The 25,518-nt window shown below is 45.4% G+C and overlaps 2 long non-coding RNA genes across 3 annotated transcripts in view; one reads left to right on the top strand and one right to left on the bottom strand.

The window, feature by feature from the left end:
• Positions 1 to 3,146, top strand: part of LOC123373605 — a 75,761-nt gene extending 72,615 nt beyond the window's left edge. Inside the window, exons 4-5 of the long non-coding RNA XR_006580777.1 lie at positions 1,435 to 1,488; positions 3,071 to 3,146. This is a non-coding gene — a long non-coding RNA (uncharacterized LOC123373605). The remainder of the gene's footprint in view (positions 1 to 1,434; positions 1,489 to 3,070) is intronic.
• A 1,711-nt stretch (positions 3,147 to 4,857) lies between these two features.
• LOC123373606 overlaps positions 4,858 to 25,518 on the bottom strand; it is a 45,561-nt gene continuing 24,900 nt past the window's right edge. Inside the window, exons 2-3 of one of the 2 annotated variants that reach the window (XR_006580778.1) lie at positions 10,539 to 10,631; positions 4,858 to 7,091 (exon numbers count right to left, since the gene is read on the bottom strand). This is a non-coding gene — a long non-coding RNA (uncharacterized LOC123373606). The remainder of the gene's footprint in view (positions 7,092 to 10,538; positions 10,632 to 25,518) is intronic. The other variant, XR_006580779.1, reaches the window with a different exon arrangement.

Raw genomic sequence — 25,518 nt, 5'->3', positions numbered from 1 at the left:
CACCATCTTGGGTAGGGGGGTCAAAGCCTGAGCCCCTCCACCCCGGGTGGGGGGGACCCAAACTGAATCCTAAGGCGCTTCAGCCCTGGGCGAAGGGCCTGTAACCTGAGCCCAACTGCCCAGGGCCGAAGTCCTTGGGCTTTGGCCCTGGGTCCAGCAAGTTTAAGCCATCCCTGGTGACCCCATTAAAATGGAATCGTGACCCACTTTGGGGTCCCGACCTACAGTTTGACAACCGCTGGTCTAGATGGCCTCCGAATGCCTCTCACCTAGATACAGAGCAGGCAACGTGGAAGTGATGTGACTGAAAAGAGCAACAGTCAATTCTTATAGCAGCCTCGATGTGTTGTGCAAGGTGAAATGAAATGGTGGCCCTGAGAGAGAGCCACCACTGCTCAGCCAGATCCACCGAGCAGGACCCAGGCAGAGCTGACCTACAGGTGTGAGCAAACCAATCAGGAATTTGATGAAAGCAGCTGATTCACATTAACATGCTCCATGTCAGGCTTCCGCACCCATAAAAAAAGGCCATTTCATGGCTTCATAAATGTCACGCGCTGAGGTTAACACACAGTGCTGGGCAAAATTTTTCAGATAAAGCCTTTTTCAGTGAAAAATGAGGATTTGGTGATACCAAAATGTTTTGCAAAGTTCACGTTGGTTTTTCTGAATTGCTTGTTGTGGGAGAGGGAGTGAAAAGGCAAAACCCTTTGATTTTTTTGTTTGTTTGAAATGACTTTTCATTTTGAAAATTCCTTTAATTTTTAAAAACAAAAACCTTTTAAAAAAAATGGTCAACATTTTTACATATTTCACTGGACCTGAAGCAATGTTTTTCCAGAATTAACAGTGAACTTAAAAATCTGATATTCACACAGCGCAACTAATGCGTTTTCTCTTGATAGCTGAGCTGTCATATTAACGTCACCCTGGATATCTGTTCAAATGATCCGTTAAAAGTCCATCTCACCAACCTGAGCATATCACCTAGTCTGCCAGCTCTGCCCTACCCAGTCCAGCTTCTAGAAAACGTGCAACGTTTTGTATCAAGGATTGTTCTTCATCAGCTGCAACTGATAAAACAACAATTTGTAGTGACGTTTATCCCCAGGTATCTAAACCCTGGATTCATGCTGTACTGCAGGACTAATATGGATTCAGCACCCTCAGAGCCCTGTGTACTTGGAAACACACTAGGCCTAAATTTGGCAAGAAGACCATCACATTTTTGTGCTGAAATCTGTAGCAAACTAGAGAGCTGCATCTGTATGAGGTTCAAAAACAAGGGTGTTTCCCCCCATAGTTGAATTATATATTACAGTTTGTGATGCTTACTTAAGCCCGTATTTCCAAAAGGCCTCAGCAAATGGCTGGAACTTCCAGAAGCATTTGTTTCAGACATTCCTGTGCCTTTGTCTTTCTGTACCTTTTTAGGTTGCTGCCGAATGACCAGTTTGCTGGAGGATTTGACGCTGGCATGTCACAAAAGTAAGTCTCCCAAGAGCCTCTATGTCATCTCCCCTCCTTCTAGCTGGGGAGAGGAGATGAGAGGTTCTTCCATATCTGCTGAGAAGGGGTCAGAGATTACAGTGGAAGGGTAGGAGATGGGGAACAGTGAACTGGGGTGGAAGGTTGAAGCTAACAGTAGTGGGAGTTAGAAGGGGTCATGCAGGGAGAGTAGCCTGCCTGCAGTGTCCTGGCTGCAATGTCCTGTGGTGAAGGAATGGCCAGGCATGCTCCATTTTGTTTAAATGGCTTTCATAGCACTAACAGTGGTGGGAGCACCTAGCTAGAAAAGTGAGATACACGGGCAATTACATTCCCCCATTATTTCTGTGTAGCAGGTGTGTACTTTGTCTGCTTTCTGGGAATGCCCTGTCAATATTTCCCGACCAGCTGGTGAAACAAAGCTACTAATTAATAGTGTAGCCAGGCAGTCAGTTACCTCCACAGTCCATCTACCAGGCAGTTCCCCTTTCTGATTTTTTTCCACATATGGGCCTCGCCTGTCCCAGCCAGGACTGTGTTGAGATCCAGGTTCCCCGTTCCATCCCTAAGCTTAACTCTTTCGGCCTTCAGTGCAACAGACAGTGGAAGTCAAATGAGAACGCCCATTCTTATACTTTAAAATATCTGAAAACTCATGGTCCCTGATCTTAAATTGTATTAGACTAGTTCTGCTGGACCGGTGCTTGAGCTTATGCTTCTGAAAGGCTGCATGGACTCGGGGTCAAACGCCCATCTGAGGATACTTGATGTTTAATGTTATCAGGATCAAAGTGATATGTGGAGTAGTTGTTGAAAGTCCATCTTCCAGGAAAGTCTGGGATGCAGCTACTTTATTAGCTGTGATGACTTCTGATATCTCAAGAGCCTAACCCTTCACACCTGACAGGGAAGACTGTCTCCTAAAAAAGTAGAGACAGTTTATCTTGATAAATAACTTGGATACAACACAAAGGCCATTTGCTGGCTACATACCTGCAACTGTCTGCAGTCAAAAAGGGTTAAGACTAAATTCTGAGTGGGTCTGTCTGTAACTTGATTATGTGTTGCTGATAAAGTCGTAATCAAAGAACTAAAACTCTTTTGAAGTTCAAAGGAACTCTGTGTTCATACAGATATGTATAATGGATCTGATTATGGCAAATGATCGGAAGGTGTCTCATAATGGCAAATATAACTTGGGTAACACACAATGGGTCAAAGTCTAGGAATGACAGGACTTAATGCTACTTCAGAGTGCCGTGGGTTGGAAAAATAGATAATTGGTTCACTCAAGACAATTTCCCCTCCATTGATCAGAGACTTTCTAAAACTAAATTTAAGAGTTGACAGGTGAGGTGGACACTGTCCTAGGAATAAGACACATGCTTTTGTCATGACACCATGCTGATTTCTAGCAAGGCAGGAAAGCTTCTCTTTATATTTTTTGGTAACAATTTTTCTTTACAAATTTGGCCCAGGCTAGAAAGAGCCCTACTCTGTATTTTTACTAGTTTTCATGTTGTTCTAGTAGACCTAAATATGAGTATTTGTAAGATCTCCGTGACTGACTGGCTTTCTTTAGAAGGCACACGCTGACCAAGATCATAACCCCGTCTGTCTCTTGAGAGGAGCAGGCAGAGGGAGTTGTTATCCTAGACCACAAAGTTCAAGGAGTTCATGCCTTAAGACGACGGCAAGACTGGTGATTGCATGTCAAGGTCAGTACTGACAGGGCATGGGGGACTGGATGACAGTGTTTGAGATAAATATACAAGAACTTAAACAGGCTGGTACCGAAATGCCATACAGCTTAAAGACAACCAATTGTGGTTCTGAGAACGATTCTTGAAGCCCAAATTATGGCTAGGGTGCACTAGAATGGCAAGATCTCATTTGGAAACCATCTGTTGAGGATACCTGCTCAGGGGACAGCTACGATGTGGATATAAGGATTGAGGAGCAGACTAAGAAGTCTGTTGGGGAGGAGATTGTCTCCTACTTCATGTTTTGCATAGTTAGGGTGACGAGATAGCAGGTGTGAAAAATCGGGACAGGGGGTGGGGAGGGGAATAGGAGCCTATATAAGACAAAGCCCCAAATATCGGGACTGTCCCTATAAAATCGGGACATCTGGTCACCCTGCTCGGAGCTACTGTAATAATGATCGCAGCCCAAGCGAGAGGGTCACTTGTTGGCATGAGCCTATGGCCAAGAGACACCAATAGAGGTGTACCAGGGAAGGGAAGGGCACAAGCTTCACCATTCCAAAGCAGCTTTCCATCACCCCCAGTGCCTAGTGAAATCATTATGCCTTTCAAAGGCATAACACCTCCAGGAACTGCTGCAGCCCCTCCCCAGCCCAGCATAACATAATCTTGCCCCTAATGTAGAGTTCTCTCTCTCTCTCTTCCTTTTCCCTCCCTTCCATGCCAGGGAGTGAGGATTCCAAATCACAGCCAGGAAAGTCGCTTTCCAGAACACTTTGTGCTGCATCAGAACATTCCGTCGTTGTTGTTCCTCTGTCAGATTTGCTTGATGGCATTTGAAAAACTGGAAGGAGAGGGAGGAACTAATAATCTCCCGAGTTATGAAATTCTGGTTTTGGAATGATTCAACCTAAGGTAAATGTCTGGGGCGGGGTTTCATTCAGAAGGTGGGCAAGCTAGAACGTACTGCTCGTTGTGATTCCCTGTGCAGTGACTGCAGAATGGTCTACACGTCTTTGTAAAGCCATAGTAGCTGACCGAATCCCAAACCCCAGCTATACGCTGCCTTCAGACACATGCGCTGAGGAAAAGGCAATATTATGCCTGTACATCATCCTAGTCTTCACATGCCTCTGGGTGAGAGGACATATTGGGCCCAGTCTTGTCCTCAGTCTAACTGGGGGAATTATCTGGCCCCCATCACTACAGTATTTGAGTGCCTCACAATCTGTAATGTATTTAGCCTCACAACAGCCCTCTGAGGGCTGTTCTTATCCCCATTTTACAGATGGGAAAACTGAAGTACACAGAGGCTAGGTGACTTGCCAAAGGTCACACAAGAAGTCTGTGGCAAAGCAAGAAATTGAACCCATGTCTCTGGCTAGCTCCCTAGCCATTGTATCATCCTTCCTCTCCATGTCAAATTGCAGGAGAAGTAGAATCTTGATAGCTGACTGTCCCCTCGCTCCAATTTTAATATACTCTTATGTAACTGAAGACTGTATTATAATGCATATGAAGAAGGGGGCCAAATTAAGGTTACACAGGCAACCTCGATTCAGGCATATCTTAGCATTTGAGTGCTTGACTTTGCAACCTAGATTCACTTTCACAGAAGAATCACAGTACTTTTAACATTTTATTTTTTTATGTAATAGCTGTGCTGATTTCAGCAGTTAATTTTGATAAGACCAAAATTGCAAAGAACAGGAATGATATTGCAAAATGTAAGTCACGCAGCCTGCCAAAGCGAACACACTACCTCAGCTAGGCAGGCTTCCAGTGCTGAACGATTTAAAGTTTAACTGACTCATGCAAATATTTTTTCAATATTCATTTTAGAATGGTTTTCTAGTCACCTGGCTGCTTTTTTTCCCTTTCTGCATGTAAGCCTGGCATGATTCAAAAAAGAGAAGAAAATTGTCAGATTTGTGTGTGCATGCATGCACGTGTGTGTGTGTCAGTCACAGATTGCTAAGAGCAAACACATCAATCAAACACCTCTGCTCAAGTATTAGGGGCGTGTACTTGGTTTCAAGAACATAGACACAGAAAGCAATCGAAAAAGTTCAGGTGTATGAATGTTTGAAATATCAAAACACGGTTGAGATTCGTAGAGTTGTGAGACTAGCTATTGGTTGAATCCGAACCACATGCATAATGCGATTGGGTCTGCAAGCCACTCCCACAGCCAGCTAAGCACATTGCAAACACACATTGAGGTAAGAGAAGAATTTGATAGAAGAGAAGCAGCCCTGAAAATGTTTAAAACTTGAGGCAAACCTAGACTTATGGCCCTCTCTATGAGCCAATTTTTGCATGGGCCAAGTTCCACACAGAACTCCACTGGAGTCTCTGGGACCTGTCAGCACACACCTTGGTATAAAACTGGCCCTATAATTGTAGGATTTCACATTTAGGGCCATTGAAGCCATAAGGGTAGATTTTTCAAAGGCATGACAAGGAGTTAGGCATCCTACTTGTATAGATTTTTTTTTCCAATGAGAATTGGGTAACTAATAACCCTTTGCCTTGGAAAAAACTCCCCCAGTAGCAAACTCCAATGGGATCAGGATTTGGCACTTAGGTTTCTTGTTCCTACTATCCAGCTGGAGAACAAATTTCACAAGGCTTCTTGAGGCAACTGTCAATGGTGCTCTGTATTCCAGCCAGCAAGAGGTACTGTAAGAAGCTGTGAGCATTGGGTTAAAAAAGGATTGAGGCTAAAATATTTGATCTGCTTGCTGGACGTAAGGTCAGAGTTGCAGAAAACCACTCTTAAGAATAGTTTGTTTGCCAAATGCTGACGGATGACCGTCCCTTTCCTCAACAACTAAACTCTTGTTTAGCTTTATTTCAAATGTTTACATTTCTGCTGTGATTGCAATAAAAGACCTTTTCTTGTAGCAGCAGCAGCCAACCCTCCGAGCACAAGAAAGGAGTCTGTAAAACTGGTCTCTAATCTGTGCTTGTAAAATTCTTTCTTTGAGAGAGGCCACACTAGCCATCCTGTGTTTTGCTTTTGGAAGGAAGTTAAACACACAGCATTTTAAGTTATTTACCATAGAGTTAGATCATCAGAATGAACAAGCTGACCAGTAGCAAAACCAAAATGGTTAAAATGAATGCCCTGGGCTTTCTTACCAAAATTGATTGATCTTTAATGTCTTGAGGCCGACTGTAATGCAACTGTATCGGCAACAGCTTCCAGTCACTGCAAGCCAGGACCAGTTGTCTTTGGTTCCCTGTTCTATACAGGGCTATTTGCTGTAATCGGAAATTGTTACTAATTCATTGGCATATTGAGTCCGCTGTGTAGGCTTGGACCGCATCGTATGTTACCTGGCACAATGCTTCCTCTCTCGCTTTCTTAGTACCTTTTCATCCTCCCCTTATTGAGTTATACTCTGTGGTCAGGCGGCCCGACCACCTCCCCAACCCAGAATTAGCACTGAGGAATGCAGCATCCATTTTACTCTGTAGCCTCCATTTGGCTCCTTTCATTTTTTTTTTTTAAAAACCTCTTGGGGATCTGTGTGCCTGGCCCAGGATTTCCAGCAGATCTCTCTAGTATACGAGAGTATGACAGGCTCCACGCTTGTCCCTTCTGTAGGAAAGCCAAGGTTTGGAAACACCGCCGACTTCTGCTTGTTCATTTTCCTTTTCCAGCTGTCCTTCTGAGGAATGAGGTGATCTAGCGCTGTGGGGAGAGGGATCTGAAATACAGCCTGGAGAGGGGAGTGGCTGAGGAAAGCTTGTTCTCTTATGTAACTATGGTGCCCCCCCCCTGCGCCCCTGGTCTCATTTATTATCCACAGCACTGAGAGGTCCTTGCTGAGATCGGGACACCATTTGCTGCTACCCACGGCACAAACATGTAGTAAATTCCTGGTGCAGCTGAGGAAGAGAGGACAAAGGTGGCGTTAAGCCGTCATTACACTCACTCAGTCCTGGGGCTGTAAGATGCTACAATGGCTCCAGCTTGGAGCTATACCATGTGGAGATTCCCCCAGGAAGGGGAAACTCTCCACGGTAGGAGCAGTGCAGCATTGCTACATAGGCGAGGATGGTTTAGGCTAATGTCTCTTGGGATATGGCTATGTTACAAGCACCCCAGCTGCAGTGCTGCAGACACGCGCTAGAGCAACAGAAGGGGTTTTTCTGTTGCTGTCGTAAATCCCTCCCCCGTGATAAGTGGTAGCGAGGCTGACTGAAGAATTCTTCCTTCAACCTAGTGGTGTCTATACCAGGGCTTAGACCAGCTTAACTACGTCTCTCCAGAGTGTGAATTTTTCATGCCTCCGAGCAACATAGCTGGGTCAACCTCAATTTCAGGTGTAGACCAGGCCTTGATGATGACACACTTGGACCCCATTGAGGAACAGCCATCTGGAGATCGCACCTACCATATCTCGCTTCCAAGCCCCTGAGTCTCTCACTTGCTCACTCTTGTTTAGGCCTAGATTCCAATACCCGTACTCAGCCTGAGTAGCTCCTCCACCCAGTGAAGTCAGGGGAGTGAGGTGTTACTCAACATGAGCAGATTCTGGACCTGCAATTATTCAGAGTGATTTCTGGAAACGCATACATTCTAGGTGTACTTGGTCCTGCCTCTGTGTGGGTGGGATGGCCTAGCTGACCACCTGAGGGTCCCTTCCAGCCCTAAAATTCTATGACTGATAGAGACTGAGTGGGTTAGTCTTGTTCCCCCCAGAATATATTTGCTTAGATTCATTTTAAAGGATTTAAAATCTTCCCTACCCACTTATAAAATAGGTATATCCAGTATTCCCAAACACAGGATATCACCTGAGATTCATGGAGAGGGAGCTTTCTAATGATGCCTTCTCCAGCGGCAGTGGCATTAAGATTTTTTTAATGCTATTGCAACAGCAGGATGATGCGTGAAACCTTCCAGTTGGCTTCTTTTAAAACCTAACGGTGCTGACTTTCAAAAAGAAAAAGATTCAGGGTTAGGGCTTGAGTAGCAGGAGAGCACGACCGTGGCGTGCCATTCACAACCCCCCAGCCCCGATTTTTGCACTCTGCATTTGAACCTCCCAGCACTTTGCAGGAGCTCCCATTGTATTCCAGCACAGCAGCGTTATTGAATTTCACCTCTTTTCTCTGACCTAAGAAGGGGGGGGAGAAAAACCTCTATGCTCCTTCTCCCCCACTGGTGTTGACTAAATCATGTGTGAGGGATTAAGGAAGAGCTCGGCACAGCATTTGAGCTCTGCTCTTGCTACGGGAGCCGTTGCGGACTGGTGCTGGCACAGAAAGAAGAGAGTCTGTTTAACAGTTGGGCTTTTTTATCAAGGAAGTTATGATAGGACAGCAAGGGAAGGATGAGGAATAAAGAAAATGATCCTTAATCCAGGTAGCCCTTGACACCAATGGTCAGGCCCCGGCTCCTTGCTGGGGTCCCAGTTTCCAAGATTCAGTGTAAGGTTTTACGCTGTTCTTATAAGAAATGTGCCATTTTTTGGATGGAAAATGTTAAAGGAGCTTGTCTCCTATGGGGCAATATTAATCCTTCTTACATGCAGATTATTTGCACTAAAACCTTCTCTCTGATCTGGGTTCCCTGCTCTGCACATTTGGTGGGCAGGTCTCATCTCCCTCTCTCGGTCTTTTTTCCCCTTAAAATCCTTGCTCCTATTGGTATTGTCACCAGTCCCTCTGACTCAGTGCATCGGAAAACTGTGCCTTGTTGTGGGTGCGCTGCCAAGTTCATGCTCTGAGGGGAGGTGATACTTCCTAAAGGGCTCATTTAGCATAGCTGGGGAGAGGCAGACTAGCTGCCCTGAGAGTGTTCAGTAAACTGCACTGGCAAGAAATTGCATTGGTTCATGTATTATTATCCGCAGTTGTAAGGTACCCGAAGAGACTGTAGAGCCTAAATTAAGGCAGAAATAACTCATGGGTAGGCAGATGAAAATACATGATCCTGATTCTACTCCCTCTGGTTTTAACAGCCCCAATTTGGATACGGGCAGTAGCTTAGATGGTAGGAGAAGGCTAGTGCAATATCAAAATCTTATCGTTGTATTGCTTCTGTAAGCGCTATGTTCCTGGTTAGAAGCTATGTCTAGGCAGGGGCACAGCAGTGGGTTTCTTAAAATGATCTCTCATCCACACAGGCAACAGAAAGGAGGCCATGTGACTGGAGTGAATGAGTGCACAGGACGTCTTTGTAACGGCTGACCTGATGCCTTGATTGCTGCAGCTCTTCAGGAGGAAAGGTGGTCCTGGCTCTGGAGAGGGAGTCAGGTGACAGGAGTTCAGTTCCTGGCTTTGCTGTCAGGACCGGATTAGAGAATTTTGGGGCCCCGTTCACTATGGAAATTGGGGAGCCCCCATCCCCCCTGGGGTGGGAGTCCCATGGGATCTTGCCCCCAGAAGGGGGATTTCAGTTGGGGGGCAGTTACAGAGGAAGCCCCCCCACCCCAGTGCTTAATTTATAATGAAAGAGGTGCGGCAGCTCAAGCTCAAGAGAACTGCCAAGCCTAGAGGTGCCGGGGCTCCGCTCTGGCAAGGCCTGGCACAAATTAAGCCCTGTTCTTCCTCACTCATCTCACAGCTGTGGCTCCTGTCCTACAAGGCTGGCTAGACTTGGCTCCCCTCTCTGGGCACTGCCACCCCACCCCTCATGCACCTCTCTGGTCTGGCTCTGCCCCCGCTCCCCCATGATGGGAAGGCGCCAGAGCCAAAATTGAGGGAGTGGCATCGCGCGTCGCCCCCCACACCCTGGTGCTCCAGGTCGCAACGCCATTCATTCAATTTTGGCCCCAGCACCCTGTCATAATGGGGCGTGCCCTGCGTGGTGTTGTGACCCCTTGCACCATGGCCCAGGTTACAATGCCCGGTGCAGGGAGCCCAGCCCCGCACGACAGGAGCCACTTCAACTGGGCCAGGACTTTTTTGTGGTGAACATGGAACAGTGCCACAAAACCTAAGACAACTGGGACTTATGGAAATCAGATCCTGCCCCGAGTGGCATTCAGGGCCCTGAGGAGGGGTGGGGTTGGAAAGTGAATCTGCCCCACACTCATGGCCCAGTGGCTCCTGACCCAGCTCTGGCCATTAGCTCTCGCCACACTATGTAGATGGGGTAAAACCTCAGTGTGCCACCTCCCACGCCACTCAAATTTGGCCCAGCCACCCTTCCATGATGATGGGTTAAACCTGCTTGGGCCCCAAGACTGGCAGGAGGCACTGTGCCAGTGCACACTAGTTAATCCGGGCCTGTCTGCCATAGATTTCTTGGGGGAATATGGGAATAAGGAGTTTGAATACCTCACACTGAGTGGTAAGATCTGAATAATGATATAAAGTTCTCACCATTCTACAAAAGTGTCCCATCATTCGTCAGAGTAAAGAGCAGCCTTCATATATGCTTCTTTGGAATTTCAGATGCTTGACACATGATATTTCCTGTAAGGAAAAATAGCCTGCTCTGTATAAATAGCATAACAAGATAAACATTGCACTCAGTGTGACAACCAAGAAAAATACTGAGAGGTCAATGAGATGGATTCAGAAGACAATGCTGACTTTGTGACAAATCCGATGAAACTCGTCACACAAGACCCTAGCAATGGCAGGAGATGAAACAATAGTCTCTATCACACACACATCAGCTAGCATGGCCATGTTCTTTTTATTTATTCTATATGCTGGCTAATGACAATACATCTTTTGTTCTTACACCTGTTGGAGAAGGGAAATGATGGAGTTTTAGTGGCTTTCCATGGGGCAAATGGGTCAGATTTCTTTTCCCCAGTTTATTGCCGTACATCCGGTTTCATAAATGTGCTTTTCAGCCCAAGATACACAGGCTATTCAGAGCCTTGTTTGATCGTATTTTAAAGGACAATAAAGCAAGTCATGAAAATCCTCACCAGGGTGACATAAGAGGGAAGACATTGCCAGTTGTAAAACAAGCAGCCGTTTAAAGCGAATCAGATTATTTGTGGCATTGCAGGTTTGTGCTGCAGAAAAGCATCACATGTGATTGCAGCAGCACTGAATCTCCTTTGCTTTGGCCTGACGTTTGTGTTTAGAATGGCTACGCTAACAATAAAAATGCATGGCCGGATACCATTCCCTGCTCCGATCACCACCATCCCTCTGCTCCGTTATCCGTGTTTTAGCCCTTCTTTCTCTGATGGTTGCTGCATTGATTGGTCACCGCTGCTATTCATCTGCAGTAATCTTCATGCTGACACCAAAAGAATGAATGGTGAGATGAAGCTCCTGTAGCACAGCTAACAGGTCTTCCTTTGGGAGAATTTAGTGGAATCTGATAATAGGGGCAATTCACAAAACTGGCCTGGAGGGACTGAGCAGGGGAAAACCTAGAGACAGTCAGCAAGGGCCTTTCCTCTGGGAAACGCCCCATCTTGGGAATCAACCCACTCCTATAATCCCTGGGTGTGAGTCCTCCCACCTCCAAGGCATTCACTTCTCTGGCTCCTAAGCTGCAAGAGAAAGGTAAGCTCCTTGTTCACCGAAATTTACAAAGAGAGGCAATGAAGACAAGCAGTCAGTTGCGTAGCAGATCCCTTCACATTTCAGTCTGTGCTGACCATGAAAATTCTATCGCTCGCTCCACTTCAAACCAGAGCGGCCAAAACCTTGAACAGCCGGGGCAATGGCCTTGCCTGTCTCTAACAATCCTGCTACAATGTGCCGTGGCATAAACATGCTGAGGTTTGTCTGGCTGCAAGTTCAACACGCGGCTTTAAACAAAAGTAAGAGCATCACAGTCGGGTTTACAATATGCCATAGGGGTTGTACTCCCTGGTGAAAATGCCATAGAGACCATCTGTTCCTTCTTACCCATCCCATTTCCTTCCATACCACTGACTGACAGTTCACGTCCTTCTACATACGAAATCCCAACTACAGAGGACACTTGCAAAGATGAATTAGCACGGTCATATTACAAAAAGCCTGGCTCATGATTAGAAAAGCCGATGAGCATGTTGGCACGGTGCTGAATATGTAATATAAATGATATGTTGTGACAATTTTTCTTAAGTGACCTAACTCTTTGCTCCCTCTTCCCATTTATTTTTGGTTGTATGGCAAGTGTTACAGCCAGGGGCCACACTTTGTATGAAGGATATATTTAGAAAGAGTTGACAGAGGGTTACTATATGATATAAGCACATTACAGACATGAGGAATGCTGTAGATGGTTCTAAGCAAATCAGTAGAAAGTGTTATAGGTGGTTATAAACCATAGTAACAAGTAACCTGTTGGATTTTCTAACAATTGATTAACCACCTAATAAACACTTACTCACCCTTCATAAACAGTATTAAAGGTACATTTATAAAGCATGACTGAGCCAGCTACTGAAAGGCTAACACATTGTTGGTGGGTTTTCTGGATTTTTATTTCTTTTTGTGGATACTCCAAGAAGGTTAGGAATTGCGGTCCCAAATCCTCTCTCTTTAAAAAAATGTCAGAAGTCTGACTTGACCTCCAAAGCAAATCAATGGAAAGTCCTGAATTTGCCCTGTTATGAAGAACTATTTCAGGGATTTGAATCCAGTATCTGTCTTATCTACAGGGATGGTCCATTTTGCTCAATCCACCGCACTGTACTAATACATTGCATTTCTATTCTTGTCAGCCAAAGATCTCAAAGACTTTTACCAAAATTAATGAACTTTTCTATGTTACAGACGGGGAAACAAAAGGCTGGAGACTTGCCCAAGGTCTGACAGGAAGTCCAGGGCAAAGAGCTGAATAGAACCCAGCCATCTTAATTACCAGGCCTGTGCTTTACCCACTAGATTACTCTTCCTTGATCTTTCTGAGCTGAGCTCTGCTCAACTTTAGTTACTCACAGTCAGCTAAATAACCAAAGCCATAATTCTTGCTCGCTGACTATAGGAAGAGTACTCTTAGGAGCGACATTTGTACCTCAACGAATCAACACAACCGGCACAGTAACATCGTTTCCAGACGTGTCTTGCTTTACATCCAGCATTCATCAGAACCTTAGGACCAAAAGTGGCACCATACAGCTCTATAGAGACCCACCCTAATTTAGTTACCAACTAGATCAGATTCCATTCAGTTCTAGCTGGTTGGAAAATACTAAATATTTTCTGTGGAAAAACATGAAAAAGAAAAGAAAAATCTTCACTTGCCAAACAATGTTTCATGGACATCTTCTGCAGAAATGTTTGGGTTTGATGTTTTTAAAAAGTCTCTTTTGGGGCTGAAAAAAAGTCTCAATGAAATAGTTCAAATCAACTCTAGTTACTACAGGTACCAGGATAACTGGTACAATAAGTTGGAAGAATTGAGTGCAGTCCCTAATGTAAGAATATCCTGGGGTTTTGTGTATGGCTGTTTCTGTGTGTGGTTTTAGAGCCGACCCTTAACAACATTTTAACCTTTGACTTGTATTTTCACTTTTTATTTAAAGGGAAAGATCTCCATGGAACCATGTGAGACACAACCCTGTAATACCTGGATCACTGACACAACGGAGAACAGCAGTCCTGTCTATTATGTCAATGCAGCGGTCATTGCTTCATGGATTATTATCACAGAACATCGAAGGGGCTGTTACAGGCTTGGAATCTATTTGGCCATTGTGGATTTGCGGAACTTTAATTTGAAGATAGTTGACACTACAGAGGGCAACAGATCCCTCAGTCATGTCAGTTGCAGGATTCTTGTAAAGGGAACACTTCCTCCTGACTAAATTCCTCATCCCAGAGGACACAAACCAGTGTGTATCCCTGTAAAAGGTAACAATGGTCAAAGTTTAGAGACTCAGTTATCTGAGACACATCCCCCAAATTCTCTGGTCTGGAAACCTTGTGGGAACTGACTGTCTGGTAAGATTTCCAGCTAAAGCAGAGCTGTGGGAGAAACTGGTGCAAAATTAGCTGCACCATGGACCCAATTGTTGTGACACTTCTGCATCTCACTGGTTCCACTGGATTGCTTGCGTGTAACATTTTGTGTGTAGGTATTGGCAGGATCATGGGCCAATGCGCCTGTTTTTGATGGCTGGAGCTTCCGCTTTTTGTATCTTTTTTTTAAAAATCAGTGAAAGATTTCAAAGATGGGAATATAATCTGGATCTCTCTGCCTCTCTCAGCATGGTGATAGGCCCAGGGCCGATGCTATCTCCCTGCAAAGATTCTGCAGAAGTTGTTTAAGTCCCTATGCCGTGTGCTCAAGAAAGTCAGCTGCCATGTCCAGAGGGTTGGGTAGATTCTGTATTTCTCGCTGAGCCAACTGGGAAAAAAGTACTGTGTCTTTCCAGGAACTGAGCCTGGGTTTCTACCTGCAACTGCTCAGAATGTTGTATGGGGCTTGTCGCTGCCCGCAGAGCCTGATCACTCAGCAGCAGCAAGGAGTACCTCGGTGGGAGGCACGTTTACCAGCCGTCCCTTCCCACCTCCATACCCCACCCCTCAAAAAGATCATCCTGGAATAACGTGTGGGGGGATTAGACCTACTTGCTGGGAGCACTCCCAAAGATGCTGTGGGAGGGGGCCACATTATCCGCCTTAGATGATACCATCATGTAAAGGTAATAGTGGAGTGTCGGAGGTTGGTCTGGATTTTGCAGGTCTGGAGAGGCCTGGTGAGGCTTGGACATGTATGCGGTTCAGATAAGCAGCCAAAGTTTGTGATGTTCACCACTCTGAACTCTGACCTTACTGAGATTTTCTTCCTTCTCTAGACTTATTGGGGTTTCCACGTTCTTCTCTAACTCTCCTCATAGTGCTAAAAGCAAGACAAGGCACATTTGAAAACAAAATGGAGATTGTTATTTCTCTGTTCGCAACAGAGTAGGTGGAAATTGTGGGCATTGCTAAGGTAAGTGGCTGTTTGGAGTATGAACTGTCAGCTACCTGAGCTCTGGTCTGCTCTCTGAGCTTGTGTTCAGTACAGGGTAGGCACTGTCTGTGTCCATATTGGTGTGATTCGGTTTTGCTTTTGGATATACGTTTGCAGTGGTGACAAGGGATTTTAGTAAGGGAAAAGGTCAAGACACTGTCTAAGCCCCAAATGAGAGAAGAAGAAGGAAAAAAAAAACATTTAATGATGTGGGATGGTATCAAAGCTAAAAGTCAATAGTCAGAGCACCGATCCACATGTCTGCGCTGGGAATTCTCACCTCAGGCCCCCCAAGTCAAGAGATGAGCGCAGTAGAAAATTGAGCGCTAGCATTTCTGTCTGCTTTGTGTTAAGCAAAGGACTATGGAGTGTCTGAGATGGAATTCCTACGAGACAGGTAGGCTAAGAAGATCAGCATCACCCAGCATTTTGTAAGAAGAAGCAGAGTTTAGAGGAAAAAGTATATGCACAGTTGCACACCCACCAAACAAACAGCAGATAAGCTGTCCTGTTTCTCACCAGGATCCAAAGCATCGATTCTTATGGCAGATCTCTATGCCCATATAAAGCCCCATTTAGGTCATTTTAGGATCAGAACCACATTATAAGACCAAGGCCTGACCGATTTTGTTTTAATTTAAAAAAAAATGTACTTGAAATCAATTGCCCAGAGCAACTAGATAAAACTGTGCTTACATAAAACAGATATTTTTACAGTCAAACGAGAGATGTTTACTATTCAGTATAAGTACTTATTTACCTCATAAATAACCATTTTCTAATCTTAACCAAGTACTTACATTTGTTTGCTTTAGTCTGATTTACTTATATTTCCCAGGCAATGTACATATTTTAGAGTAACACAGAACAAATGATGTATTGAGTGTATTTGCCATGGCTTTTGAAAATTATCCCCGTGTCCAAAGACTGCTTAAAAAGTTGTATTCCTCTTAAATGCTCTCTGCTTGCTGCTGCTAAATGTCATCTGCAAAGCCAGGAAGTCCTACCCTGCCAAATATGCAGTATCCAAGCCAGCAGGATTAAATCCAAATGATATTTTAGCCAGCTTTTGAAAACGAATAGAATTTGTGACCCAGCACTCAGGGAAGTATATAATGGAGTGGCAAATACAGATGGTCCATACGAAGCTTTCTGGGTAACTTCTAGTTTGACACATGAAATGTTTTGTGTCACTTAAAATATATAAGTATTTTTGGCACTGATTATTTAGTGAAGTGCGTATTGGTGCAATAGAGAAAAAAGCTGTGAGAATAAGGACTCAGTGCTTGTTAGTTAGGCCTTTGTACAGCTTTCCGGACTTGTGAGTATAAATGTCAGTATTGCTCACAGTATGTTATTCCATTCTATACTGTGGACATGAGGCTTCCTCAATGCAACCCCAAATCATGTGACACTTGTGTGGTCTGGAGTCCTCTGGCAGACTCAAAGCTGCTAATGTCCCAACGTGGGAAAATCAGTCGTGGAGGTGGCAAGTCTGTTGGCAGGCGCAGGGCCATAAAGGCAAAACTGGAGTAGGCTGTGGTCATAGGTGCCAACTTCCCATCTGCCCAGTGGGTGCTCAACCCCCCCCCCAACCCTGGCCCGCCTCTTCCCACCCCTGCACTGCCTTCGCCCCACCCCATTCCACCCCTTCCCCACAGTTCCTGCCCCACCCTGACTTTCCCCACCTCAGCCCCGCCCCCTTCCCCCCTACATTCTACCCCCTTTCCCCAAGTCCCTGCCCCTGCCCTGCCTCTTCTCCACCTCCTCCCCTGAGCATGTCCCTGCTCCTCCCCCTCTCTCCTGGAAAGTCCTAAGCGCCGCCAAACAGCTGTTAGGCAGCGGGGGAAGAGCTGGGAAGGAGGGGGAGGAGCAGGGACGCGGCGTGCTCGGTTGGAGGGAGGGGGTGAGGAGGGGAGAGCTTGTCTGCCAGTGGGTGTGGAGCACCCGCTAATTTTTCCCTGTGAGTGCTCCAGCCCTGGAGCCCCACGGAGTCGGCGCCTATGCCTGTGGTAAATCTGAAGTTAAACCTAGCTGCCTGGGGAATGGGTTGGTGACTGCTGTGGGTCAAAACCAGAATCAAAGATTGCATGATTAGTCCTGTGCCGACTAAAAGAACCAAGGGTTGCAGGGAACTGCTGTGAGATCGAATCAACGGCTGACAAAATCGGCTGCTGATAAATTAACAATAATCACTTGTTTTGCTAAAGTGCTTCATCTGGAGGCCTGAGACTGCTGCACAAAAATAAAGAGGAACCAGACTATTGCAAAGGGTGACAAAAAGTAAACCAATGCATTGCACCCACCCTGGGGCAGAATGGGGAGGGAGGAGGAGTTAGGAAAAAGGAGCGTCTGCCCATGCCTAGAAGGAGGTGGATATTAACAAACGCCAGCATTACGCACCTTGTCCAGAACTAGTTGTGATCTGTGTTCTTCCCATAAACAAAGCTTCCATTGAAGTTGATGGAAATTCAAAAATCCAGGTCGGACCTTCAGAAGTGTTCATTTCTTAGCAGCTCCCATTATTACATAAATATTGCCATATTGGATCAGCTCCTGGGTCCATTAGTCTAGTATCTAATCTCTCATTGGTCTGTACCAGATGTTTCAGAAGGAAATGTAGGAACCTCGCAGTAGATACATTTTCATCCTGATTTCTATTAGCGATTGGCTTAAGCTCTTAACATCCCTCCTCTTTGCAGTGGGAGCTGCTGGGAAGTAAGCTGTCTTGGAAATCTGGCCCTAAACACCCACAATTGGCCTGTCCCATGGGCTACATTTTCAAAAGTGACTTGTGTTTTTGGGTGCCCAATTTGAAACACCTGACAGGGCCCTGATTTTCAGAAAGTGCTGAGTACCCGCCCTCTGAAAATCAGGGTTTTGTTTTTTTTCAGTGTTTCCATTTGGGCATCCAAAATCACCAGTCGCATCTGAAAATTTAGGCCATAGGGGTCAATCTAAAGCCCGGTGAAATCGATCAGTCTTTCCTTTAACTTCAGCCAATAAGGTGAACCACAGAATGCAGTGCCTTCCTGGTACTATTCTCACCTCATTTCAAACTAATTGTTTTTAACCCTAGAAACTGTCCAAAAGTAGGAGGTCAAAATACCAACTTCTCCTTAACCAAAAGCTTCTTCTTCAATGCTTAGCTGGACAGTCAGCCATAGTGATCGTTTGCCATTTGGTCTGTTCCTTTGCGGCCACAATACATCAGAACAGACTTGATGAACCCATGTAATAGGGGGGCTGCCTCTGGGCCGCCTCTACCTGCGATTGGTGTTATTTTATCACAGATGTTCCAGCCACCCGGAGAACGGCGTTTGCCGGACTGTCTTGTGGCATCCTTGCGACATGTCCCAAAAGGTAAGACGCCGAATGTGGACAATGGCCCCAGTAGTCTATAGACCGGAGCGACTGTAAACATCTGCATTTCAGAAGAAGTCATTCCTCTTCATGCCCAATATACATCATTGGCATATTGTGTGGAAACCCTCCAGCTTTGCCCAGACTGAGTGGCACAGTGCCCAAGTTTCGCAACCATACAACAGTATGGAGAGGCTACAGCTGGCTGAAACCGAAAGCTGGCTGAATAATATTTGTTTGAATAACTTGTATTGACAAACTTCACAATACTGTAGTCTAGTCTAAAAATATAAATATTTTTCGTAGGTGGGCAATTTGAGTGCAGGGGACTCCTCAGGCATGTCAGTGCTAACTGGCATGAGTAAGGGGGTCACAGTCTGGATGGATGGAATATATGGATTTCCTGGAGCTGGGTGGTCCCTCTGTGTCAGAGGTACACAAAGGACTATGAAACAATATGTGCCCCTATTTGGTTATTCAGCCACGGGCAGTGAGAGAGAGAGAGACTATGTCCTGGATGCTGGAAGGTCAGGCAGCCTCTCTGTGGACTGGAAAGCAGAGCGGTCCTATTTGGTAGCCCTCTGAAGAGAGGCCATATGCTATCCCCTGGGAGGCATGGAGAGAACCTCTTTCCTTCTAGCTATCTAATGGTGACTATGACGTGGCTGCAGGCCCAGGAGTGGAGGAAGGGGTTGGGGGAGGGCTTCTGGGGGGGTTCATGTGCTGAAAGAATACGTGAGGCTGGTCCCTGGCTAGCAGGGTGCGGAAACCAACTGCTGCTGGGTTAGTTTGCATAAACCATGGAAACCAACTGCTGCGGGGACTGTGCACCAGTGCAGCCCGGGCAGAGCCATGTGGGAACAGGGCTTGCAGCAGAGTCAGTCGCTGGGCAACCTAATGAGCACAGCTGACCTGTAGTCAGCCACCTGGTTGGCTCCACTGCCTGATTGGTTGGCAGAGTCCGCAGGCCAGCTCTTAAGCCCAACAGCAGCAGGTCACCCCTGGCTTGTTCCCAGCCTTGCCTCACTCCAGGTAACCAGGTGCTGACCCTCGACCCTGATCCCTGACTTTGGCTCCGGCATCTGGTCTCTGACTCTGGGGTCTTGATTCCTGTTCCAACCAGTAGGCATGTCTGCCCGTGTCCCAGCCACTGACAGAGACACAGATTTCTCTCTGTATTCTTGGTTGTGCGGCTCTCCGCTGTCTCCAGGCTTCGCTATATGATAGCACAAGACTTGACAGCCTGCATGAGGTTGCGGAAGCTGATCAGCCTGGAAGAAGCCAAACCACTTTTCTCGGCTTTGCCAAGTCAGCCCCTCTTCTTCGGAAAGGCAGCCAAGGTGGATGTTTTCGCTTTCCTCACTTGACGAAGGCAGTCAAATTACAATACTTTGGAACGCTGTATAGTAGTGTAATGCGACATCTCCTTTCATGAAGCTACTGCATTCATTCATTCATTCTCCACCCAAACAGAAACCTGGCAGTGACTTTCTCACTGCATTATTTTTGGATCAGTTATTCTATCTGTTGTCAGACCAGGAAATGTCAGCTTTCATCTGGCCTCACTTTCACGTGTGACTTTAAAAAAAGAAAAAACGGCAGCAAATTTGTTTTGGTGTATTTAACAAATTGATATATCCTCTACTGATGTCAGCTATCACCCAGCCACCAGCTTCATCACCAGGCATGCTGCTAGCTTTGACCACTGCTTTCGGCGCAGCAGCTGCCATGTTAATTGCCAGTAAAGACACAGCTTGACAAGGAAAGGGCCGGTGTCTGGATTTCTTGCTGTGCTCTTCACTGGGAAGCACTACTTTATGATTCTGTGGCTCTAGTTCTCCTACAATCTCATTTCCCAGACACCAACATTAGCACAGAAAAAAGTTAAGTGGGGTTGCTACTTAATTCAATTTTACCTTTGTATTTAATGTTCTCTCTTAACCCATGCTATAAACAGGAACATAACCATTGCCATACCAGATCATAACCTAGCCTGGTATTTCATTTCTGACTGTGGTTGGTAACTTAAGCTTCAGAGGAAAGTGCAAGAAATCCTGTAATGGACAATTAGGAATAATCTCTCCAGAGGGGAAGAGTCTTTCTAACCTCCTATCAGTCGGTGGACTGGTCTATTAAACTTGAGGATTTGTATCTCTGACACCCTTTTTTTTTAAATCTTAACTCAAATGTCTCTGGAGGATGCTCTCATTCTCCTAATTTTTCCCCCCCTGAAACCTACTTATCTCTTAGCTTCAATGGGATCTTGTGACAGGGAATCCCACAGCGTAAAAACAATGGATCATTTAAAACCAGTATTTATTGACTAGATAGGAAAAGACTCATTGGTAGCAGCACCTTCTTGCAAAGTCTGATGTATTAGGTGGCCAATAAAAAAATAAAGACGGCATCAACCAATGCCTGAATTAGATTCAAAATATTAGCTGCATTGTTTTTAAAAGTGAAGAGGCATTTTCTTTGCAGTCACCAATACTGATTAGTGACAAACCCCTGAGTTATGCTGGTGGCTTTGCCATTCACTTGAAGTATGAACTTGGTCAAACCACTTGGTAAAAGTCTCAAAAGTACTTTAGTGATTTAAGGGCTTACGCACTGTTTGACTTTCAGTAATTACTCCCAATAGTTTAAAATACATACTAAGAGGCATGTCTGGGCAGAGAGAAACACAGCTTCAGTTCAGGGGACAGATAACGTCTGCAGCCACAGTGAATGTTAGGGCCCTTCCACAAACACAAAACTTGCGTAGGAAAGAACATTCAATCGCCAGTAAAACTCAACCTACTGGGCCTAAAAGTAATGCTGTTTGGGTTTCCTCTCCTTTCAGGGCATAGGTTCTCCCTCTGCGCCCATGCCCCGACTCTGACAGATGAGAGCAATTTTAGGTTCTGGCCATGACTAGATAGAACCCCATCCATGGAGGCTGCTAAGGGAACATGCTGAATCTCTGGAACCACAAGCCCCTGTTGGCCTTGCCCACTTTATAGGCTGCACCCACCAGCTCTTAGGCTCATCAGCACAACAGGGCTTCTGACACTGTCCCCTGCCATTTGCACCACCAGGGACCTGAGTCCACAGATTGAGGCGGGCCCCCTCTGTAGACTTAAACTTTAAGACACCACAATATTTTGCAGACTTTTATGTTAACCGGAACAGAGATTTCAATGTGTGTCTTTCTTCTCCTTATGATTATTTATGCACTTCTGGTTTATTTTCAGCCTGTGTTTATATATTTCCAATTTTGTACTATTTTCATTATTGATGTGCTAAAAATAGGTATTTCCCAAAAGACCATTGTGAAAACATGCTTCTGTCGTTCAAATATCTTCCTCTACGTCTTCATTTGGCTGCTGATGACAAGACTAAGATGTTGAACAACTCGATGAGGCTTCCAAAGATGATTACACTGTCTTTTCCTTCATCTCATTGTAAATCTGGAGCATGGTGGGTTGCCTCTTACAAAATGTATGAAACTCTTCTTTCATTACCCAATAGACAACTTTCAGAACTTTCTGCTAATAATCATCACTTTAAATACAAAAGAAAATTGGTGCAAGAGAAGAAATTCTAGCAAGTATTCTCTTGCCAAATATGATGCTATGCAAGTGTATTTCAGATGTGGGGTACAGGTTTGTATACAAACAAAACATATGCTTGCAAGATATTTCGGGCATAGCGCAATGTTGTCATCATCCTAGAACACAAAAACGGATTGTGTTTTCTATATCAGGTCTGGGCCCAGAATTGTCTTCTGATGACTATTGCTAAGACCAGGTGTCTCTGCCACATGCCAGGCTGGTTAGACAGTGGGACCGGAGATGTGCGTCTGTTTTCTAGCTCTATACATTTGTTAGTGAACACATGCCTAAAGGTGTTAACGTTTAGCCACGCTTTCAGCTTTTTGAAACTCTCTCGTCTAATTTTGCACATGAATTTATTTGGAGTGTTGGTTTAATAGCCTTTAGGATATGGATTACAAGAACCTGATCCTACTCATGCACATGCTTAATTGCATCTGTGCAAGCAATCCCGTCCTCCCAATGACACTACTCACTTATGCAAAGTTAATCATTTGCAAGACAGGGGCCCAAGTTCCGAAAGAGCTTCCCATTGGAAACAGTAATCCAATGGGCTGCAGGGATCTACCATTTGTGGTGATGCCTAATAACGTGAGGACAATGGTTATGATGATGCTCTGTTACTACGGACCTGTTGGAAAATATTTCATATGACCTCAGGTCATACAAAAGATCAAATCAATAAGTACCGTTGTGTTTTTGGTATTTATTTGACCCATATTACAGTGGTATCTGAGCACTTCACAATCTTGAATATATTTATCTTTCCCGCACACCTGTGAGGAATGGAATTACTACTATCCCTATCTTACAGATGGAGAAATAGAGGCACAGAGTCTGAAGCCCAGATTTTCAAAGTTATTTAGGTGTTTAAAGACATAACTAAGTGCCTAGTGGGATTTTCACAAACACCTAAGTGCCTAATGAACTCTGATTGACTTGAGTGGGAGTGAAGCACCCAGACATTTTTAAAATCCCACTAGGTGCCTATCTGTCTCTTCAGGCACCAAAATACCTTTGAAAATCTTTGCCTAGCTGACTTACCTGATGTTACACAGGGAGTCTGCAGCAGAGCACAGAATATATATTTTTTTCTAAGTACCAGGCTCATGCCCTAACCATCCTTCTTCTGAATGTCCAATTGTGGATATAGTTATCTGGTAACATCTTAGCCATGGGCAGAATTGTTTATTGAGGAAACTTTCAGACTGCTCTGTATCAGGAATCAAAAAGTAAGACAAGAAAGGCCTGTTAAAATACCTGGTCCACCTCCCCTGCCAAAGCAGGATTATTCCTGAAAGCACCAACCAGTATGAAAAGATTTGAAATGCAAGTGATAGATTCTCCAAGAACCTTCTCATTTGCAAATTAATATTTTTAAACATCAAATGTGAGTGTTTTACTTGTTTATCTTTCCAGGAAACCCTCCTGTATTCCTTCCAGGAACTCAGCTGTGACTATCTACTTGGCGAGATTTTTTTTTCTAAAAACAGGAACTGATCTTTAAAACCTTTATTAATAAACAATTTATATTTTTTGCAGTGAAGTATTTGGCCTAACCAACAAATTACCATTCCCTTCACTGAAGAAACCATTTACCTCTGCAGCTGGTGGGACTGATTCAAAGCCAAGTGAAGTCACTAGGAGCCTTTCCATTGACTTCAATGGGCTTTGGATTGATCCCAATATCTCTTTTTAGTTGTAATCCATTGGTCAGTGTATGTTGCATATCCCCCCCACACACACACACTGTGCCCAGTCCTCAGAGGATATGACTCTGTTGTAGCCCATGTTAGCAAGCCTGGCTATTTAGCAAGCTGTAGCCACTCATTGTAGAACCAATGCTCACTGTATCAACCAGATGGCGGCTCTGATGTTTGCTCATATGTGAAGTGAGTCCAGATTCCAGCAAACAGGAGCCTTATTCATCACTGTCCTGAAGCCCCTTTGAGATCACCAGGGGGTCACAGGGCAGATATATGGGCCCTGTGATGGGGTGTTTACCCCACATCAGCCCCTGAAGGTGTTAAGGTGGCTAGGTGGGCCAATTAACCTAAGCTGCACCTGGAGAAGGAGCCAGGAAGCAATGAGGACTAATTAAAGGATGACGCTCACCTCGATAGAAACAGGCAGAGCTTCTATAAAGCCAGGTAGTTGGGGGCAGAAAGGGGCTGCAGGAACAAGGTCTGTAGTCACTCTCTCTGAGGCTAGGACTGAAGGGAGGTTGGCCTGGAGGGAAAGGAATATCCAGAGGATGGAGAAGGAGCCTGACAGAGGAAAATGTAGGAAGCAGTCCAGGGAAACAGCAGCAAGAGGTGGGACAGTGCCGACGTTGGCTGCTGGTTGTAGGATCCCTGGGCAGGATACTGGAGAACAGGACAGCTCCAGGTTCCCTTACCAGCCACTGGGGAAGTGGCACCATTGAGGGGAAGTGAATTGAAAGGCTTTCCAGAACGGTTGGTCTAGAGAGACTTTGGAACACGCTGCCCTGAAAGGAGAAAACTACAGTGACCTGGCCGGAGGGTCAAGCCACGAAGAGGGAACAGTCAAGTCCTGAGAGACAGATGGAGTGAGCACCTGCAGGAAGGGGTCTCAGACTGGCAGAGCTAAAGTCCAGCTGTGGCCACAAGGAGGCACTGCAGCAATGAATAGAGCACCCTGTGTTGGGCCCCCACAGGAATACCCCTGCTTCAGGGTGCTTCTGCACTGCCTCGGCAGCAGCCCCAGGTGCAAAGGGGGTTTGGGAGTGGAGACGGTTTTTGGAAGGGACACGTCTAGACACTGTCCAGTCCTGCAGCAGTAGGAGGAAGTATGACCAGGAAAAATCCTACAAATCTGAGCCAAGTTAAAATGGAGGCTGAACATCGGCAAATATTTCCTAGCAATGAGATTACGAGGCTGGGGATGTATCCTGGCCAGGGGAGTGCTGGAAGGTCCATCACCTGAGTCATTTGGAATTCGATTGGACAAAACACTCCAGGATACGCTCAAGGCAAAAATCCTGCACTGGTAAGGCATGGGCTGGATGACTTTGCAGGTCCTTCCTATCTCTGGGTTCTATGCTAGCTGTACCATAAAACACGGAAATGCTTGATTTCCCTTTCCTCTCTTGTCTGTTCTGTCATTGCCTTGCCTCCTTTTTGCTTCTGTTCTCTCTCCTGTTTCTGCACCCCACCCACGGTTCGAATGCTTCCTTGCTTCTCTTCTCTCACTGAGAAGGGAAGTTTCCCTTTAGGAAAGGGCACAGAAGTTCCTGTCTTCCGGACTAGGCTGCTTCTGTTACTATTCATGCTGCATTATATTATCTAATCACTGCTGCTCAGATTTCTGCCTCCTGGCTGACGGAGCAGAGCGAGCTGTCCTGAAAATATCCTCCTAATCCTCGAGCAGCAGCTTTCCCTATATCGCATGTGAGGCTTTATGGAGAACTTCAAGGGACAGCTCTTGGGTTATTTCCATATCAGCAAACAATAGCCAGGACCTA

Source organism: Mauremys mutica, chromosome 7 (genome assembly GCF_020497125.1).
Source record: "Mauremys mutica isolate MM-2020 ecotype Southern chromosome 7, ASM2049712v1, whole genome shotgun sequence".
Classification (NCBI taxonomy): domain Eukaryota; kingdom Metazoa; phylum Chordata; order Testudines; family Geoemydidae; genus Mauremys; species Mauremys mutica.
This window is presented reverse-complemented; position numbering and strand designations above follow the sequence as displayed.